We start from the raw sequence: 5,468 nt of genomic DNA, 5'->3' as shown, positions 1-5,468 counted from the left end.
TATAAATAGATGGATTTGCTAATTTGTCTAGCATGAGTGTATTGTGTATTGTGTGAGATCTAGGGTTTATCTTTTAGAGAGAGCCACCGCCTCCAGGATGAGCTCTCCTGGAGGTGGCTGATCTTTACTGTATGTATATGTGTATATATGAGTGCTTTGTATGACAATCTTTTGATGAATGAAATCATAATGCCACTTATTTATATTTGTGAATCGATTGCATATATTTGTTCATCCAGCTTATTGTTTATTGTAATTGATTCAGGCTCTCTCCCAAACACCACTCATCCGTCCAAAACACCCTTTCAAGAGCGAATACGATTCGATCGTTGCTCAGATCCGAGCTCCTCCGTTAATAACGAACATTATTCACGCTTCCGCACTGGGGCTCGGGTCTTCACAAACTTTTCTTTCAAGTTGCTATATCCTTCAAATTGGAGGGGCTAGAGTGTAATATTTTATATTATATCATAAAACTAAACCCTAGCCCCCCCCCCCCTTGCAGCCGATCGGAACTCACAGAAGCAATAGGAGCTTTGTTTTATTTTTTTGCAGCCAAGTGAAGATGTAAAAATCCAATTAAAGGTTAGCCCTACGTCTCTACAAGTCTTTTACAACTTAATTGGTCATTTTAACTCGCTTATTGATCGTCAAATCGTATGCTTTAGGCTTACCGGGTGGCTGTCCATTCAAGCACTTCCGGGGCTATTTTGGTTAAAGTTTTTGCACAACAATCTTCCTAGGTATATCCTATTTAACGTAATTTAAAATCATGTGCATTGGTGCTCGTTTGATTGGTCAACTAGTTGTAGCTTGAAAGTTAGCATTTGGTTGTCTAGAATAGGGAATTGTTGCGTTTAACGCGAAAATTGAAGTAATTAACGACCAATTCAGTATGGGTGGCTTCGGTTTGGTTTACGGGCTATTGGAAAATTATTTTTATAAGTATTGAGGCTGAATTGGTTGTCGGTTACTCAAACGGGTCGGTACAACGCGTATTCGCGTTTATTGAATAGTTGGTGCATTGTGCTTGCAAGTTACCGACCCATTCAACTCGTGTACCGTCGTGTGGACTTGCTGGCTGTGAATTTATCATATTAGGTCCACACGGGGCTGATTGGATGTTAATTGCCTAAACAACTCTTAAACGCGCATATTAGTCTCACCTAGTGCTTCCGGGGGTAAATTGAGAATTCTTTATTTCCGGGAGTATCTAAGGGTCGTGTTTGTAAATATAAGGCCCCGGGGGCTGTTATAATTGAAATTGGTGAGGTTGAGGCTTTAGGTAACTCGAACCATGTTAGAATGCCTCGTAGGATAAACGAGTCCTTTCGGTATCGTTAGTAATGATTGTATGTAAACCGACATGCGTTTGAGTTGTGGGGATACTTAGGGTTCTCTAGCTCACGGTGATTTCGTGCCTTGTGTCAGGTGAGTTCATGATGCCCCTTTTCACTCTTTTCAAGTTTTAGGCTAGCATACACACCTACTTGTTACCCGTTAAACTGTTAAATAATTGCTCATAGGTTGACTAGTAGTAATTGTATTTCAGATGCATCATACATATTACTTGAGACTTATATTTGTGGAAATATAATAGTTTGTCGGGATTAAGTCATAGTACATGTAATTATACGTATACCTATTGATGTGTGCACTTGATGAACTTACGTGTAATTGTGCCTTTGGGTGTGTATTTGTATGGGTTGTGGCCGGGTCCAATATATTACTCGAGTGACGACTCGTGGTGAGAGGCTCGTGTTGCATACCCGTGGGTCCAATATATTACTCGAGTTATGACTCGTGGGGAGAGGCCCGTATTGTGTGGATTTCTGTTTTTGGGTCCAATATATTACTCGAGTTACGACTCGTGGTGAGAGGCCCGTATTACTTACGGTTGTTGCTACCGGGTCCAATATATTACTCAAGTCACGACTCATGGTGCGAGGCCTGTGTTAGCATAAATATTTTAAAGGAAAAACATTTATTTGTTTAATTATGATTTTCAAGGTTTTTGTACTTTAAGCTGATTAATAAACATTGATTATGTAAAACTTGAACTCACTCAGCTTTAGCTGACTTTGTGTGTATGTTAGTTTGAGTTGCAGGTTAAGGACTCGAGATTACCGCTTGGACGTGCTGGAGGCTACTCAGACGGTTGAAGGCAATTATTTATTTTAATATGATTCACAAGGCTGTTGTACTTTAAACCGATTAATAAATATTGAATTATATAAAAACTTGAACTCACTCAGCTTTAGCTGACTTTGTGTGTATGTTTGTTTGAGTTTCAGGTTAAGCAGAGGATGATTACAGCTTGGACGTGCTCGAGACTACTTGGTCGGTTGAAGGCATTATCTAGTCGAGGACATCAATAATGAAGACTTTTTACTTTTAAATTTTTCTTAAACGCATTTAAATTGGTTTTGGGCATACTTCCTGGTTTTGGGAATTTGTTTTGACACTTATGATTTCCGCTGATTTTATACTCTGAATGTGTTTTAATAAAATGAACTTGCCTTTGGTTTTAAATTTTTATGAATTTTGGTCATGATTACCAACTGTGGGATTCCCGGGACTCGAGGTCTTACAACTGAATGTGCTGAACTCAAAACCAAACTTGAATCAGCTTTACATCAGAACTCCACACTCACAAAAGATCATTTCATGATCAATGAATGCTATCGACAGAAATCCAAATTACTTGAACAGTCTACACTAAAAATTAAAAATCTGTCTAAAAGTAATCATGATCTCAAAGCTAAAGTTCAATGTAAGATAATTGTTGTTGAGCAACATTTCAAGGAGATCCTACGACTCCGAACCTGCATTTCAAATCTTGAAAATGAAGTTTTAGAACTGAAAAACAAACTTGGATATTTCGAGATTCTTCGTTTCTTTTAAATGAGATCACTGAAGTAACAATTCTCACAAAAAAATGGGAAAGCGGGTGTAGGGTACTCGAGATCCCCCCTCCTTTTAAAGGAGATTACTGTAGCATTCCTAATGTGAAACAATGTCCAGAAATGCCTACTGTTGAAACTGATAATGTTGAACAAAACAAACCAACTCTATTGAGGAGTTGTCTGAACTAGAGGAGATTGTCAAAGACAAAAACATACCTGCTGATAATCACATCTTGTGTGAACCCGAAGAGTTTGAACAAGCAGTGTACGGTTAAAAGTCTTCGGGTGATTCATCAAAACCTCCTAAGGTATCTCCTAAAGTACCTAAATAGACAAACCCTCTATGTCTCATGAGGAGTTGATGAGGTTCATTAATCCTCAACCTAAATCTTCTAGTGGGAAGATATTTAAGTTAAAAGGATTGTCAAAACTGTTTTCGGATAAGGAAGTTCCTTTGAACCTTCTAAATCCTGAAATGATTGAAAGTGTCTTTCAAGACGACACTTCTAAAGTTACTGAAGTCGAACAAAGATTTAACAAATCAAAGGTTAAGGCTGTTCAAGAAAATGCAAATGTTAACAAATTTAAACCTATAAAATTTGTAAAATCATCCGGCATGGAGAATTCATCAAATTTCACCAATCAGGAATTTTATCAAAATAAAAAGGAATTAAAATGTGTTGTTCCAAAGAAAGTAAGTTTTGAGGAATCTAAGATTGATATTTCTCAACCTGTGCATGAAAACAAACCAAGAGTGCCACCACAAAAATCGTTAGACACACATTTATGTTTCAAATGTGGTGAACCGGGTCATGTTTCAAAGAAATGTAAGGCAAAGGTTGATGATATCAATTCGTCATCTTCTCGAACGACTGAAATGAAAAAGAATTTGAATGAAAATCAAATTGATGAGTGTGTTATAATTTATTCAAATGTCAATCCAAAGAAAATCATTCGGGTTAAAACTTTTAATGTATCAAACAAATTTGTTGACCGTGCTCAACCAATATGTATAAACACTAATTCGGGAATAATACGTGACGGTTACTTAAAGAAGAAAACCAAGAAACCGGTTACCTATTGTCAAGTACCGAATGCTAGTGTTAATTTATCCTTATCTCCGAAAGTATCAAAGGGTGAGCCCAAGACTGAGGCTTGGGCTGCCTTTGGCATCGACGCATGGGGCACATTCACGTACGCAAGATGAATTTTCTCATTTCAAATGAATTGGTAGATGGTGTTTTTCTAAAGAACTTCAAGATTAATGATCATTGCGTTGCATGCACGAACGGGAAACAAAAAAAGAAGTCACATCCGAGCAAATGAATTAACTCGATTGTTACACCTCTAGAACGACTTCATATGGATCTCTTTAGTCTAGTGAATCGTGCTAGTATCACGGGTGATTTGTACTGCTTGGTGGTTACTGATGACTTTTCAAGATACTCATGGGTTTTATTTATGGGGTCGAAATATCAGACGCCTATCTTAATTCAGAATCTTATCACGAAGATCAAATCACTTTACAAAATGAAAGTGAGACGAATTCATAGTGATAACGGAACTGAGTTTAAGAATAATGTATTGGATTTCTTCTGCATTCAGAAGGAAATCCATCGGGAATTCAGTGCGCCTTATGTTCCTAAACAAAATGGCGTGTCTGAAAGAAAGAATCGTACGTTGATTGAAGCTGCGAGAACGATGCTTGCTGATTCTAAGCTACCCGTTCAATTCTTGAACAAAGCTGTGAATATGGCGTGTTATACACTGAATCGCGTACTAACTGTAAAGAGGTTCAAGAAAACAAGTTACGAGCTTCTGAACAATCATAAACCGAACTTTAAATACTTGGAACCTTTCGGGTGTCCATGTTCTGTATTGAAGTGAGATGCTGGAAAGTTTGACGAAAAAGCTATTGAGGGTTATTTTTTGGGATACAATTCTCCTAAGAAACGGATATTCAATATCTCTTTTAGTTGTGTGGAAGAATCGTATCACATTGATTGCCAATGTTATACTACTCCTCCGACCGGTACGGGTCCTGATTGGATGTTTGATTACGACGGGTTATTTAATTCGTTAACGTCCGTGGTTGAAGAAGTACCTGAGGATTTTATTAGATCATATCTGGAAGAAAAATGTTTTCCTATTCCAAGGTCTTCTTCGGTTGATGTAGATGACTCTCCTAATGTATCAGAAACATCAAATGAAGTTTCTGAGTCTTCCGATGATGCTGATTTTGTTGATTCATCGTCAGTTCCTTTAGATGAAGCTTAATAAAAAAACGAGCTGATTCTAATTGTTGATGACTCACCAACTAACTCTTTAGACACAGCGGAGGAAAATATCACCAATTTGGGTGATAATGTATCTGTACCTGCTAATCCTTCCTTAAGGATTCATTTTAATCATCCGCAGGAACAGATAATTGGTGATGTGAACGACAGGGTTCGTACAAGACACCAATTAGCTAATGTATGTGACGATAAGGTTGACTGTAACTTATCTCCTACTGAGGATTCGATTGTATGAGCTTATGCGGATTTGCACTCATCGGGTATT

The sequence above is a fragment of the Bidens hawaiensis genome, unplaced genomic scaffold (assembly GCF_021521415.1).
Source record: "Bidens hawaiensis isolate Kalapana, Puna unplaced genomic scaffold, B.hawaiensis_p1.1 tig00019074_1, whole genome shotgun sequence".
Taxonomy (NCBI): Eukaryota; Viridiplantae; Streptophyta; class Magnoliopsida; order Asterales; family Asteraceae; genus Bidens; species Bidens hawaiensis.
Note: the sequence above shows the minus strand (reverse complement) of the source record.